Source organism: Ursus arctos, unplaced genomic scaffold, assembly GCF_023065955.2.
Source record: "Ursus arctos isolate Adak ecotype North America unplaced genomic scaffold, UrsArc2.0 scaffold_15, whole genome shotgun sequence".
In the NCBI taxonomy this organism is placed as follows: domain Eukaryota; kingdom Metazoa; phylum Chordata; class Mammalia; order Carnivora; family Ursidae; genus Ursus; species Ursus arctos.
The window spans coordinates 28,055,817-28,072,657 of record NW_026622819.1 but is presented as its reverse complement, the minus strand read 5'-3'; the positions used below and the strand labels follow the sequence as shown (position 1 = coordinate 28,072,657).

The following is a 16,841-nucleotide window of genomic DNA, read 5'->3' as shown; positions in this document are numbered from 1 at the left end:
AAGGAAGATAACCTAAGTAATTCCTGGTCCTTTACTTAGAGGCAGGATGGTACTGTGGCTAAAGCATGGATTTAGGAGTCAGATCTGGGCTCCTATCCTTACACTACAGTAATTTCTACTACTGTGTATCTTTGAGAAAATTACTTCCCCAAATGAAAGCTCATTTGTTTTTTTCAGTGAAAAGTAAATGAGATAAAGCATGTAAAGTCCCAGGTAGGTGCTGAATAAAAGTTAATATCGCTCCATCAAGCCTATATTTCCCTCGTTCCTTGTAGAACCCTGACTTTTTCTTTGGACTCAGTTCAGCCAGTAACCAAAAATCTGAGCACGTGGATATTTTTCTATTTATTTTAAACATTCAAAGTCACAAAAATCAAATGACATTTAATGTAATTACACATGTAATGAGTAACCCTCATGGAAAATAATACATTTGCATGAAACCAGAACTGTCCTGGTAAATCCAAGACGTACAGCTTCCCTCCTCCTCTGCACACAGCCAGCTTCTCAGGAGTCTAAAATACTTCGGGTGTTCAGTTTAACTGCTGGTTCTGTTTCTAGTATTTGAGCACATCCCACTTGCCCTCCCAACCCCGACCTTCTACACACCTGGGGGACGAGGTCCAGAACTAAGCATTTCTATCAGCTGTTGGTAGTTTTGGGGAATCCATGAAAAGGGTCCGATGAGTGCCTGTATTTGTGGAAGGAGACACAGTCACAGGGCCTTGGTGTTATTACAGAATTATCTAATTAGTAACAAGGAGGAAAGCTGTGAAGCCCCTTACCTGAGCGGGAAGCCTCGGATTAAACCATGCCTCCTAGCGAGTTCCTATTTGGGAAAGAAAGAGGATACTGACTTCAAATTCTCATCTCAGATTCACCTATTTTATTGCACAAGTTTGTTGATTGTAACTTATTCTATTGGTTTCATCGGTGATAGCGAAGTTCTCTTATTCAGTCTCGGACGAAATAAGTTACATTTGTAAGAAAATTCTCCCCCCACCGCTCCGGGAAAATGGAAGAGTCCAGCGACCGTCCATGTGGTCCACGCTCAGCTCAGCTAGTGGCTCCGCGTGTACCTCGCGGCCTCTCTGTGGGTCTGTATTTGGCGGTGTGGATGGTTGTGTGTGTGTGTATATTGGGGAGGAGAGCAAGGAGCTGTAAATTATAGCACAGAGGAGACAATTTTCTTATTTAAAATGTTTAATAGAGATTTTTAAAAATATAAATAATGAAAAAAGAAGGAAGATATTTTTAAAGAATTGCATTGACGTGTTACTTAAACTACAATGAACCAGTTTTATTTTTACTTTTTACGTAACTGAGGATGATATAAATTAAGTGGGTTTCTTTGAATACTTTTCTAAACATACAGCATCAAATATAGTTTAAAGTTTGAGAACAATAAAATATGAAGCATGTTTTTCCAAATGAGAATAGCTTTATATTTTTCTGACTTTAATTTTAATACGTGATCATTGTTTTAAAAAGCAAAACAATGCGCAAAGGCATAAGAGAAGAAAGAAAATCACCTGAAATCTCACCATTCAGGTAAACACTCCTAAAATTTCATTAAACAATTTTCTAGTCCTCTTATGATGTACGCACACACACACACAGGCACACATATATACACATTTACTATATTCTTATGTAACTGGACACTTCTCCACGCACACTGCCTTGTACGCTGCTTTCTAATGAAATACTATGTTGTGTACATCTTCTTATGTCATTATTTTATGAGTGGGTGGTATGATTGAACAATAAGTTGTTTACTCAACTCCTGTTGAAAGACAATTAAATTGTTTTCAATTTTTTTTATAGCATATAATAACACTATAGAGAACATCCTTATATATAATCTGTGGGTAAAGAAGGGTTATCTCCTTAGAATAAACTTCTAGAAGTGGAATTGCTGGAGCAAAAAAATTATATCCATTTAAAAATTTGGTCAAAAAAATAGATCAATTTACAATCCCAAACAGTACAAGAGAATGTCCATTTCTCAACACTCTCAACATCGCCAAGTATTATAAGCGCTTTTATTTTTTATTGTTATTATTTTTAAAGATTTTATCCATTTATTTGTCAGAGAGAGAGAGCACACGCGGGGGGGGGGGGGCAGCAGGCAGAGAGAGAAGCAGGCTCCCCGCTGAGCGGGGAGCCCGATGAGGGACTCAATCCCAGGACCCTGAGATCATGACCTGAGCCAAAGGCAGACACTTAACTGACTGAGCCACCCAGGCATCCCTTATAAGCCCTTTTAAATTTTGATAATCCAGAATGTTTTTCTTTAATTGATTTTTTTGCATTTTTATCATTAATTAAGCTGGATATCTTTTCTTGTGTTTATTGTTCATTTGCATTTCATCTTCTGACATTTTTCATGTCATTTACATATTATTCTATTGTGGCAGCGATCTATCTCAATTATTTCTAAGAACTTCATATATTAATATTAACCTCTTGTTTGTATTAACAAATATAAACATGTTTTTGAGTTATTTACCTTGTAATTTGCCTACATGTATTTTAGACATATATTTATTTAAACTTATCAAATCTATCTATATATTTTTTAAAGATTTTATTTATTTATTTGACAGAGAGAGAGACAGCCAGCAAGAGAGGGAACACAAGCAGGGGGAGTGGGAGAGGAAGAAGCAGGCTCCCAGCAGAGCAGGGCGTCCGATGCGGGGCTCGATCCCAGGACCCTGGGATCACGCCCTGAGCCGAAGGCAGAGGCTTAATGACTGAGCCACCCAGGCGCCCCTCAAATCTATATTTTTATTACCCTTACTACTCGATTATAGAATTTTAAAGTGTAAGAATACAATGAATTATAAAGTAGATACTCTTCCTCAGGTTGTCCTCAGGTTGCTGAGGTATGTCAGGGTGATTCATTTGCTTGACTTATCCTCTGACGTCCCAAAAGTAGTTTTACAAAAGTCTACCCATAAAAATTTCATTACAGTGTCACAACCTAACAATACTGTAACCAGAAAGTACCCCTAATCTAGAGACAGCTCACATACAATAGGAGACGATTCATTTTCACATTATTCCTTCTTACCCAGATACCCAGAACATTCACACAGACTCTAGTTGGCCCAAGGAAATCATCCCACTTTGAAGCCCCACCCCCGGAAAGGCATACAAAAATCTAGACCCTGTCAGCCTTTTATATCCTGATAAGCATCATGAAGTCTATGCCTCATTATCTCAGAACACTAATAGTCACTATCAACAGCTGCTATTTAAGATAACACGTCCATGAACATTGTTTATAAAAAGTTTTTTTCTTTTAAGTTGTCCTTGAAAAAAATTACAAAAGTGGGATTATTGGATCAAATTGAATATCGGATCCAATATAGCTCTAGTTACCTAGTATTATATTTTTATCAAATGGACAATACCACTAAAATTGTTTTTGTTTTGTTCCTTTTCAACTTTAATAGTTTTGAGTGCTAGTAACAATTATTTTTGTTAGTTTACTAAGCATAAGAGAAGTACATTGTAGTTTTAATTCATATTTCTTTGATTTTTCCACATGCCTTAGGTTTCCACTTTCTTTTGTATTTTTATTAATATTTATTAATTTATTTATTTTTAAAGATTTTATTTATTTTTTTAGAGAGGGTGAGAGAGAGCACAGAAGGAGAGGAAGAGGAAGAAGCAGACTCACTGTTGAGCAGGGAGCCCAATGTGGGGCTCAGTCCCAGGACCCTGGGTTCATGACCTGAGCTGAAGGAGATGCTTAACCAACTGAGTGACCCAGGCACCCCTGTATTTTTAAAAAGCTTGGTTAAATTTGTCTTTATCTCTAGAAATTGAAAATAGGTAGGAAAAACTGGGATAATTCCATTTTAAATGTGAAGAAAATGTACTTTTTTTTTTATCAGAAAAGGAAATAAAAATACAAAACAATACATTCTATCCTTAATCCCTGGTTCACTTTCCTCTAATCTTTGAAGTCATTTCACATGTGTAATCAAATTTAGAATTGGGCCTAAAATGTATTTTCCACATTGCAGCTAGAATTATCTTTTAGAAATACAAATTTAAAACCATCTTAAATAAAAGTCCCCAATGTAAAACATTGTTTCTCAAACCTTCCATGATCCAACTTCTGTCCACTCTTTCAATTTCAGCATGTGACCCTCACTCTTCAATAATGGCCGTCTGTTATGTTAGTTCAGGAAACCTCTTGTCCTTAGTACCCAGTACACTGTTCCTTCAGCCTAAAAACTTTTACTGTATCCTCTTCATCAATGTGTCTTCATTTTTCAGGGGACTCTTGGAACATCGTGAAGTTTGGTGCAGGTGGTCAAGGAAGGATTCCTAAAAAATGACAATTACACAGAGATCATGTTAAGAAAAATAATACAGAAACACATAGCTAGGGCTTCTCCCAAGAAACCTCATGCAAATGAAGGGTCTTGAATTTTAAATTTCACAGTAAATCCACCTCTGGGTGTAATACCTGCCTTACTTCTATTACAGGATCATGATGATCAAAAGAGATAACATTATCTGGAAAGAAATTGAAATTTAAAGCAGTACACAGTGGTTATCCTTTTTCTTTGTATAGGAACAACAACAATAAAGGTTTAATCTCAATAAATTGATACTTTTCACCTAGGTTGACAAATGGACCTAATCATTTGTTCATTTAATTTATGAGCTACTCTACTCTTTAGGGAATGTTAGCCTGTCCATACTGTGCACAAATCAGCCACAGCAATACATTTTACTTGAATTCCTATTTTTCCTTGAGGCTACTAATTGCATTTATTTTATTTAATTTCATTTATTTATTTTTTTAAGTAATCTCTACACCCAATGTGGAGCTTGAACTCATCACTCAGAGATCAAGACTCGCATGCTCTACAGACTGAGCCAGTCAGGCACCCCTAGGCCAGTAGTTGCACTTAAAACACATATTTCGATGGGCGTGTGGCATCCCCTAAGAAGAGCAGTTAAATGATCCCATATGAGAAGTGCCAGTCAGACTGATTTTCTGGTCATTGACAGTTATTGGTTAGTTGTTAGATTTTCAGTACAACATGTACTTGCAAAAAGAGATTCATCTGATAAGTGGTAGAGAAGAAGGGACCAAGGGGCGGTGGGCTGAGAAGAGGGCAGGAAGACCATCTCTTGGAGAAGAGAGAGAGGGGGTTAAGACAAACTCCATCTACTTTGCAGTTTGTCTTTGGACTAGCCTGGGACCAACAGGCATAATGATGAGCATCATTTTTCTATACTGATATGAAATATTTTTTATTATTTTACTTTTCAATTGCTTTAGTTGTATGCAAATGAAAGTTTATTCTAATTTTTTGTCGTTCAAAGTAAAATAAATCTATAATAGACATTCATCTTGAGAATTTATAAATATTTAAATATACATTATGCTTATAATTAAAGAATTATTTTTGAAGTATTTCTCATAGTTATTCATTCATTCAGTTAGCAAATACTTACTGAACACCTAACAAATATTTACTGAGGAACCATTTTAAATGCTAAGGATGCAGTGGTAAACAAGAAAGTTTATCTTCTCGTGGGTAAAAACAATCAATAAATAAAAGAACAAATAAATATTGAATATATAAGTGTGATAAGTATTGTGAAGAAAAATAAAGAGGGTGGAGAATGATGGCAGATGGTCGGGGCCAGGCCTGTCTGTGGAGATAGTATTGGAGGAAAGATGTGAATGTAATGAGAGGTGAGCTGTGTGAGTGTCTGGGGAACAGTTTTCCAAGCAGAGGAGAGTAAGAGTAAAGATGAGTAAGACGTACAAGATGAGTAAGAGCTTGGCATGTTCCAGGAACAGCAAGAAGGCTATTTTGTTTCTGGAAGAGTAGAGTTTCTGAAAGAATGAACCAAATACAAATCCCTGTTCTCTTGGAACTTACATCATACCAGAGGGAGAGAGACAAAATGAATAAACCATCACATAAGTGTATGTTGGGTGCTGATAAGTGCTATGAAGGAAAGAACAGAGCAGACGGGGGAGGAGAAAGAACAAGTTCTGTTTTAGATATGATGGTGAGAAAAGGCTCCTCAGAGGAGATAACATTTGAGCTGAACCTTCAATGAAGAAGGGGAGTGAACCACACAGATACCCAAGGAAGAGTAACAGGCAGGAGAAGAGTGAGTGCAAAAGCCCTGAGATGCTTAGAAAAAAGCAGAGTGTGGAGGAAAGTTTGCAAGAAGAAAAAATGGTAGGAGGTGAGGTTGGATTCATAGCCAGGGGCAGAATGGCTTGGAGTTTGGAGGTCTTCAGATTTATCCTCAGTGAGATGGGGTGCCAGTGGATGGTTATGAGCAGAGGGGTAATGTGGTATGATTTACATTTTAGAAGGATCACACCATCTGCTTTCTTTAGGGGACAACGATGGAAGCAGGGAGACCAATTAGGAAGTTGTTGGGTAATCTAGGCAAGAGACAAAGGTGTTTGGATTACAGGAGGTAGTGGAAAGGGGCCAGAGTCTGGATATATTTTGAAGGTAGAGCTGACAGAATCAAAGAATGATTAGCTGTGGGGTGTAAGAAAATAAGTACCAGCTGGACAGCACTTGCAAAAATCCAGGTGTAATTATGTATTTATAAGTGTAATTCAATTTGAAAGGCATACATTTTAATTATTCAAAGATACTGTTAATCATACAAATACAGATTTGATCAATCCATTCAACTAAATTCCTTTGAATGTGAAGGTTTGATTGAAGTGTGAGAAATAATTCTCATTTTGCCTTTTATTTAGCATCTGGCCCGTATGAATAACACTCATAATTCAACCACTTGGCAACAAATTCACCAAACACTTGTTAAGCTTGGCACTATACCAAGATTTGAGGACACATGATCAATAAGGTACTGATCTGAAATCATATTTAATCTTCAAAATTACTATTTTTAGGTAGATACTCTGACATTAATATCCATGCTAGTGTCTGTGACATAATATTAAATAACATCACAGTGTACTTTTAAAAATAAAAATGTTTCCTATTATAAAGTTGATTTGGGGAAATAGGGCTTCTCTCTAGGCTGACTTAGTGGTTGTGGCCTTTATTTTTAAATTGTTTTAATTTTCTTGGGATGGAGTTTGATTTAAAACCCATGTAAGGTAATATTGAACCATATGACAAAGGAGTTTTTGTGTACAGTTGATTCAATTTAATGATGCTTGATCTAGGTTTTTTCTTCAGTGACCAGAGGAAAACTATCTGAAGAATCCGTTTTTATATCACTTTTATCATTACTACCAAGCCAGAATTGTTATCTGATTATTTTGGAAACATTCTTAATTCATCTAGTGAATGTTGTACTACCTTTTCGGACTGTATCTCTTTATGACCATACTACAGTATTTTTAAAGAAATATTTCCCCACTTTAATTCTTTTTATAGTGTCTAGAATATCACTGCTGGCTCTCTTTTTCTAAGAATTGTATGATGCCTAAGCGAATGCTTCCATTAGTGTCACTTAGCTAATTGTTATTATAAACTCAGGTCCAATTTTAGCTTATTTTACCAAAATACAGAGATAAGCCAACCTATATTTTTAAGGAACTGATTTTAAAAAAATAAACATTTATTCTTGCCGTTGGTCTGTATTAATCAATGAAGAACTGTCTTCTGATACCGATTCAGGGAGAAAAAGATGGATTTAGGCTTATAATGTATGACTGTCATGCTTCCGATTATTTTGTGCATTGTTTTTACATATATTTTAGGGCCAATTAATACAGGGGAGGTGTTCAAATCATTAACTTTTTCATTAGGACTTGTGCAATTCTATTTTCAGCATAATAATTTATATGGAATTATTCTTTTATCCAGATACAATTCCTGAAAGTCCTTGTCTATCCAACATCCATCCTTCAACAACTCTGAATCTCCAAGAACAACTCTGAACCCATAACTCAACAAAAGGAACATTGCAAAGAAAAGTGTCCAACCAAAGCTTAAGCCTTCTGCATCATGCATCATGATGATGGGGTTGACCACACCAACCAACCAACCAACAGACAAGCAAGGCAAAAACCACCAGTGGTCTGACTGATTAATCCTGCCTCTAAAAGCCGTCATGCTTACTTTTGCTTGTTAAATTCATGAAGCAAGGGCTTAGTGAAAAGAGCTGGAAGGGGAAAGAACAGAACAAGAGTGGAGAGTGAAGGCAGTAACTGCAGAAGTAGGAGAGGTTAGAAACCACAGAAATGGTGAGAAGCAGCTATGAGCATAGGTGGCAACAGAGAGCCCTTGAAGAATGCACAGAGATGTTCAACTCTGCAGCTTACCTCTTCTGGGGCTCTTGAAAGCCCAGGACAGCTCCTCTCTGAGACTATCTGCAGAAGAGAATTGCCATACAGGTATAACCATTTTTTTTTTAAGAGACAGGGAGAGCGCCTGCATGTTTGCAAGCTGAGGGGAGGGGCAAAGGGAGAGGGAGAGAGAGAATCCCAAGTAGGCTTCCCGTTCAGCAGAGTCCATCCTGGGGCTCTACCCCATGACCCCAAGGTCATGACCTGAGTCGAAATCAAGAGCCTGATGCTCAACAGACTAAGCCACCTAAGCACAGGTCGAACCATTTTAAAGCCACGTGCTGTCTATGTAAAATGTAGTGAATTTCTGCCATGCGTACATGGAAAAGAACCATACATTTTTTTCTACTGTTCTGGTGATGAGAAATACTAAGTAATAAAGAGTTTAGTATTTCACAAATAATTACTTAAATCATGATTTTTTGGTAAAAGAAACACCTGTAAATGTCTTCCTTATCTGTAGAAACACTAACTCATAAATACGACAGTTTTCTCTCCTATTGGCTACATTTATTGTGCATAGCAAAATGGCAGACTTTTAAAATCCCAAAACACATTTCTGCCTTAAATAATATTTTACAGTGAGATGAGATATAAACAGAAATAAATAAAGTCATTCTAAATGAATTTGTATTCTTTGCAATTAGCTTTAGAAACTTTGTAATTAGCTAGCCAAAATAAATGCTTTTATGTTTAGCTTAATAACCTGGACTTCACTGAATTCATATTTCTGTTTGCGACAGAAATACAGTGCGACATCGTCCTAAAATGTATTATTAATGTGAAGAAATTTGATTTGTGTATGATTCATTTTTCTTTAATCCACTAAAATGTCATCAACTTAATGTTTTTACTTTCCTCATTGTGGAGCATTGAAAGGTAGCTTCTATAAGAAATTTCCTATCAGAAATGACTCAATGTAAGCCAAAAAAAAATTAGTAGTCCATGAACTATGTTATTTCTGTGTTATTTATGTAAATAATTTCATTAGAAGAGGGAAGCCTTACTGTGCCGTGCTCTCCTGATGAAAATATAGAAGTTCATGTGTTCACTGGAAAGGAAGCTTTGTAATGTGGCAAATGGCCGAGAAAGCCCACAGATGGCTCACTTCTACAGGATTATATAAGGATCTCGGGCATCTCATCTCAAACTCTCCTTTACTTCAACCCAACCCCATTCAAAATAATGCACCTTAAGCCTGTGGCTCTCAATCTTTAACGGGGGTGCTTGTTACAGTACGTATTCCTGCGTCCCACCTTTACAGACATCAGTTTCACCAGTTCTGGGTTGGGGCTGACATGTCTGCATTTCTAACAAGCCTGCAGGTGATTCTGATGCAGGTGATCTGTGTACACCTGCTGAAAAATCCCTGCATAACGGCATCTTGCATCTTGATTTTAAAAGCATATTAAAGATATGACTATCCAATATACCCTCCTGAAAACACATTCTGATGTTGATAGTGGGATTTTAAAAGTTGGCACATTACAGTGGTAGGGAAAAGGGTACTTAAAATGGGGACTTTGTGGGTACTTAATTCTTTATAATTTCATAAAGCTTCCTTTATAGGAATAAAATCTCAGAAATGAGAATAGGGGCACAACATAAGAGAAGAATAAGAATGGGAGATGAACACATTTCTCTTTAAAAAGGGGTGTCAGTGCTTGAAGTTAAGTGAAACAGGCAAGGTATCATCTTTTAATTTTCAGAATATCGTTAAGGAGATTTTCTGCCTTAAGTAACAGATTACCCAAACATCAATTACATAACCCATAAAGACATTCAATCGTCTAACCATACAAGAAACTTACAGATGGAAGTTCCAGATATGGAGTTCAATGACCCAAGCTTACTCTTCTTTGCCATCCTCAGAATGTTGACCTGTTCATGTCATTGTCATTGTCATGACTCATCATGTCATTGTCAATGATGGCTGCGTCTTCAAACATTCAAGGGATAAATAAGGGATCATCTTACTTTGAGCAAAATCCTCCCCAAAAGCGTGTCTCCTGTCTCATTGATCAGAACTAGCCAGAACTGGGCCACACCAAATGTTAACAAAGGAGAATGAAATTTCACTCCTGGTTTATATCAATATCAGTTATGGTTCATGCCCTGATCTGGAGGGAGAGTCTACCTTCTCTGAAGATACTGCTGCTAGAAGAAACTCAAGGTTCTTTAAATTGATATATAACATATAAAAAAAGGGAAAATAACAATATATAGGCAACCAATCATATCTTCCTTGGTTTTGAAATTATCCTTTGGATTTTAGTGATTGCAGAATCCTAGAAATGCATTGCGAGTGGGGTAGAGTGGGAGGGAGAGGTTATCGTCAGAAATGCTTCTGGGGATGGTGGTAGGTGGGGTGGAATGGGAGTGGGTATGTGGGAAATGACCTGGAGAAAGAGTTGTCTTTCTTTTTTGATATTTTGGTCAGTCATGCCCTAGTTGAGGATGCCTTTGTAAGAACTAGAAGTGTTTGTAAAGATTGTGTTGCCACAAGGAATAATAAAATAAAATGACTATAAGCTTGTAAACTAATAACCTTTGGTTATTTCCAGAACATACTCTTATAAGTTTGTTTATTGCAATAATCTAGTATTTTACAACCTTCCATTTAAATATAACACAAAGTATGATTTCAGCTTCTTGCAACTCACATGAAAGACTATGGTAAATAGTACTGCATAGTGTTTGCTTTTATCTTCAACTCTGGAGATCACACAAGATATTTAGACATGTTGGAAAACAATGTCAGCCATATATGTAATGCTTTTGTTTATACTATGCTTTGCTTTGTTCCAAAAATACTTGAAGTGGCTTAAAAGAATGTGCCTAATACAAACGGGTAATGATAAGTGGAAATGTCAGCCTAACACCTAAGTAGGACAAAGTTACTGTTTTTAAGTTATATATAATGCAAAATGATGAGAATGAAATTAACCTTTTTTGAGACTAATGTTAGACTTTCAAAGATTATTATTTCAAAATTAAAACTGAAATTATCGTAGGGGTGCCTGCATGGCTCAGTCTGTTAGGCACCCAACTCTTGATTTTGGCTCAGGTCATGATCTTGGGGTTGTGAGATGGAGCCCCGTGTCTTAGTAACTGTTTTGGGGTGCCTGGGTGACTCAGTCATTAAGCGTCTGCCTTCGGCTCAGGTCATGATCCTAGGGTCCTGGGACTGAGCCCCTCGTTGGGCTCCCAGCTCCGCGGGAAGCTGCTTCTCCCTCTCCCACTCCCCCTGCTTGTGTTCCCTCTCTCACTGTCTCTCTCTGTCAAATAAATAAATAAAAATCTTTTTTAAAAAGCCAAACTTTAATAACTGTTTTAACAAAATCATCCTTTCTTGAAATATGAAAGAAACAGACAGCAGTATGTAATATAGTCTTTTTATAATAAAGCCTTACCAAGTGTCACAGTTTTCCATAGGGACACAGTTTTCCAAACTGAGGAAAATTTTGCAGTGAAAGAACATGTTATAAGAAAAAAATAAACCAAAGTCTTACCTTTAGGAAATGAATGCTGGAAAATGGCCCAATAATAGGAATTCACTTGAATTTTTTTTTCATTTAAGCAACAGCAAAGATTTCAATCTCCTTTTCCTTCAAAAATGAAAAATATCCCATCTGTGTTAATGGCTTTAAAATTTTGACCATAAGTATTTGAAAATAGTTAGAATATCAAATTCTTTCTTCATTACAGACTTCATAATGGAAAACAAACTCAACCTAAATTATAGTGGTGGGTTTTTTTTCTGACTATATATGTATGTGGGTATGATCGGAAAAACTCGTCATAATCATTTAAAATGATTTTGAAGAACTGAAAAGTGAATTAATTGATATAACTATCTGATTAACTATCATTCCTTCAAGAGTTTTTTTTTAATTATTTAGGCTAATGATTGGCAAAACCAAACACATAAATCAAATAGCATAAAACATAAATCTATAGAGGTTGAATTTAAAAAGAGCATTCTAATCAAGTCTGGGCAAATGACGATTAGATCAGGCAGTGACTATTGAGAGTTATGCACTAAATTGTACCACATACTTGTTTTCTTCAGAATTTACTTTATGTGCCTTATATTTATCATTTCACTTAGCAGTGTTACGGGAATATAGTTATTTTATAAGAAGTTATATTTTGGAAAGGGAAAAAAGGACTGGAAAATTCATGATCTAACATGTTTCTCAGGTAAATATACCTAAAGTAAAAATATAATTGTGATTGACACATAGTAGATGCTCGGTAAATACTTATTGGAAGTGAATATGATGGGTTAACTGGGGCAGCAAAGCTGTATGCAGATTCAGTTCTCAGAATCATTCAGTTATGAACAAACACCTTGAACGTTGTCGATGATAGTAATATCGCTGTTACTGAACAGCAGCCACTCTATTACAGTTATTTGACAATGCCATCCTTTAAGGAAATAAAGAAAAACACTTGGGAAACAGAAAAGGATAAAAGTTGTTAAGAGAGGTTTGCCCAGCATAGTTTTACTATTGTTCTGTCTAATAATGTTTGACATGACTGAGTCAGGTGTATTGCAAGGGCAGTTTATACTCAACACTTAGTATTGTAACCACATTGTTTCAAAGTCCATCTGATATATACGTAATGATAGCCATAACTGTACCTTGCACCTTGGTCTTTACGCAACAGTAGTAACATGATCACAAAAATGGATACCTGACTCATTATTCATTTTATACAGACAGGGCTAGGGTTAATGGAGGTGGATGGGGAAGCGGTGAGGAGGTGGTGGACAGGAAAGAGGTTGGGTCTGTGAGGGGAGATTGAGCAGCGCAGGAAGTTATGCTGAGAGCACTAGGAAGACTCGGCATGGCATCTGGAGTGCTGCATGTCACTACCTTCTGCTGCAAGGATTGCCTATGGCCCGGTGTTCTGGGGAATTCTGGCTAATGGGCTTGTTCCCACACTCAGGAACTCAAAGCAGCATAAATAATGCATCTTCCCTGATGAGTGAAAACTTGACAGATGGCTCAGTTCTTAGTTTCTGACCAAGGGCTGCTTGTGGACAAATAAAGCAGAAAGAACAGTGACTAATATCTAACTTTCTCAGAAGAAGAACTGGGTAGTCACAAAATTTCCCCTCCTCTTCCTCCTTTCCTTCCAGAGTTGTGTTTTACTTAAAGGGGACATCTGTATGTAAAATTAAGGGCTGTTCACCAGCCCCCAAATCTCCAAATCCAACAAGGAGAGAGAAAGAGATTCTAAGAGTGTTAAGAACAGAGGAGTAGCTTTGGGGAATGCACTGAAATATCTGGTGGTGTACGCATGCTAATACCTCTAACACATTGGAAAGGAGGCCATCATTCACATTTTATTCACTCATTTAGTGAACATTTATTGAACACCTAGTATTCTCTCCAAGCCATTTTATAGATATAATGCAATTCCAAGGACACTAAATGGGACCTCTGTTCAGAGACCAACATGGCACTCCTTGTACTTGCAGTAAGACTGCTCCTTCCTAGGTGTCTTTGCCTCTACCTGTAGGGTCAAGAGGATGCCCTGGAAACCCACTACTCCCTGATCACAACTTGCCACCTTATCTGCCTTGAGTCCACTAAAATTAATCTCATATTAAAACTGCAAGTAGCTGTACTTCTCATTCCCATTCATTTCCCACTCTAATCCCTACACGGTTCATATCACCTATTCTATTCCTTTCTCCCACCTTTTCCTGACTTCTGAAAACTTTAACATCATTTCCTTTGGAACTTACGATCCATCCTCAATAAACTGCTCTATACCTTTAACCCTCTCTGAAGGTTGCCTTCACTTTCTTGCTCTAATCAAAACTTGGCTCTCTCTTGAGCCTACTACGACACTATCTAGTTGTAAGATATTTTTTCTTCCATACGGTTGGGGTTGGAGTGGGTATATGTGTCCTCCCAATTCCAATATCATCACTTTCAGAGTATTCTCACTCCCTTTTCCCTAAAAAAATACTCGGGTGTGAGTTTCATATCATCAGACTGTCCCCACTATCTCCATTTTGCTTCTGTCTACTGGCTCTCTGAGTTACTGTGCTTGACTTCTTGGTTTTATTTCCTGACCCACTGCATGCTTCTCCTAGCTTAGTTCTTGGTAATATGAAATACATGGGTGATCCAACACTTTGGCTACTTAGTTCCTTCACATCTCTCTTCCAATAATCTTGACTCTGTCCTGCCTTAGCACCTCATGTCTATTATTATATCCTAGCCCTTATCATTACCAATAATTGCAACAGCGTACTATTCCTGACAACCACTTTTCTAACTCCTCCCTCTATCCTGTAACTCCTAACAAGGCTTGTGTCAAACCAGAACCTACAGTCCATTGACCCTACCATTTTTTAGCCATCTCCCCTTTTCCTGTTGACCACTTTTTCTTCCTTACCCAGTACAAATTCCAAAGTCCAGCGCTGTTATCACTCACTTTTATTCATCGGCAAACCCCTTGCCCTTCTCTCTTACTTCATCATACTGCCTTAACACAAGCACAACCCGGTTAACCCAGCTATTGCCTACTCTTGGTTTCATTTTAAATCTATGATCATTTTTGAAAATATTTTATTTATTTATTTGAGGGAGAAAGAGAGCACAAGCAGGCAGAGTGGCAGGCAGAGGGAGAGGGTGAAGCAGGCTCCCAGCTGAGCAGAGAGCCCAACATGTGGCTCCATCCCAGGACCCTGGGATCAGGACCTGAGTCGAAGGCAGATGCTTAAATGACTGAGCCACCCAGGCGCCCCTAAATCTATGATCATTAACCTCATTGAGCCTTTACTGATTTCTGAGAAATGTCCTATATTCTCCTAGTCCATTCACCTTCCCACTCTCTTAGATAACAATTGCATACCTTCTTGTCTCTCTTCAAACCTCCAGCATTTCCTCTCACATCCTCAGTCAAATGTTACTTTTGGATGAATAGTATGGGCTCCTTTTTAAGACCAATCTCATCTTCTCTTGTCTATTAAAATGTACCACTTGCAGTTCTTCTGTTTCTTTCCTACATTATTGTATCCCCCCCCCCTTCAGGGTCATTCCCATGAGCATACAAACATTCCATTTTGTTCTCTCATCTTTACTTCAACCTGGAAACACACACACGTGCACACACACACACACACACACACACATATATATTTTAAGTAGTCTCATGCCCAGCATGGAGCTCAACACGGGGCTTGAACTCATGACCCTGAGATCAAGACCTGAGCTGGGATCATGACCTGAGCTGAGGTCAAGACTTAGACATTTAACTGACTGAGTCACAGAGGTGCCCCTGGAAAGGTTCATTGAACATTTAGTATTTGCACCTACTGGGCCTGGAGGAATGGAAAAAAGAAAAAAAATAGAATCACTACATACTGCCCCTACAGACCAGAGGTAGAGCTCTGCTAAGAAAGATTTTAGGATTAAAGACTGTAGATATGTGCCCTCCTAGAGTCCATAGTCTCTCATGTTCATTCCCCCTTCTGTTAACCCCCCCTTCATTCTTCCCTTCCTTCTCCTACCAATCTTCCTGCTATTTCTTATGTTCCATAAATGAGTGAAACCATATGATAATTGTCTTTCTCTGCTTGACTTATTTCACTTAGTGTAATCTCCTCCAGTTCAGTCCATGTTGCTGCAAACGTTGGGTAATTGTTCTTTCTGATGGCTGAGTAATATTCCATTGTATATATGGACCACATCCTCTTAATCCAGTCATCTGTTGAAGGGCATCTTGGCTCCTTCCACAATTTAGCTATTGTGGACAATGCTGCTATGAACATTGGGGTGCAACGTAATCATGGAACATTACACCAAAAATTAAGGATATACTGTATGGTGACTAACATAACATAATAAAAAATTATTATAATAAAAAAATAAAGACTGTAGATATAATGAGTTACAGTACTTTAATGTTACCCATAAATTTCCATAATACCAGCTTTCTATTGCCCAGGTAACATCCATAATAGAAGTCATTTTGCTCAGAGCAGAATATTTTATGAGCCTTTCCACAGTTTCTATCACTAGAAATGATAAATTTGGACTTTGTTATGCATTCTTATGGCTGGCTATTTTCTTTACAAACAACAGATAAGACCCTACTCCACAAATTAAGGCCACAATTTATTGAACATCAATAAACTTACTGATTACCTGATTCTTGGCTGGGTGTTTTCATCCAATTGTTCATTTAATCCACACGGCAATCCTGTGAGGCAAGTAGAGTTCCTTAAGTTACAGGTAGAAAACCGAGAAACAAACAAACAAAAACAATTTTTTTTGTTTTGTTTTTAATAAAGGCCTTCTCCATGAGTTTTATAAAATTTTAATTTTAATTAGGATAACATACAAATTCTTTGAATAGTCAAACACAAGAAAAAGTATGCATGCAGATGGTCTGAACTAAATAAGTCATGTGCACTTGAGAATGAACGCCGTCTTATGAAAGAGAACACGTCAATGGCTACAGTGGATTTATTGTGTGA

At 37.4% G+C, this 16,841-nt stretch overlaps 1 long non-coding RNA gene across 1 annotated transcript; it reads right to left on the bottom strand.

Annotated features, from left to right (window-relative positions):
* Positions 1–511: 511 nt before the first annotated feature.
* LOC130543694 (uncharacterized) lies at positions 512–16,590 on the bottom strand. The gene is made up of 6 exons (XR_008959196.1): positions 16,510–16,590; positions 11,848–11,943; positions 8,312–8,359; positions 4,116–4,344; positions 786–829; positions 512–691 (listed from the first exon to the last, which is right to left on the bottom strand). It is a non-coding gene; the product is annotated as an uncharacterized LOC130543694 (long non-coding RNA).
* Positions 16,591–16,841: the final 251 nt, after the last annotated feature.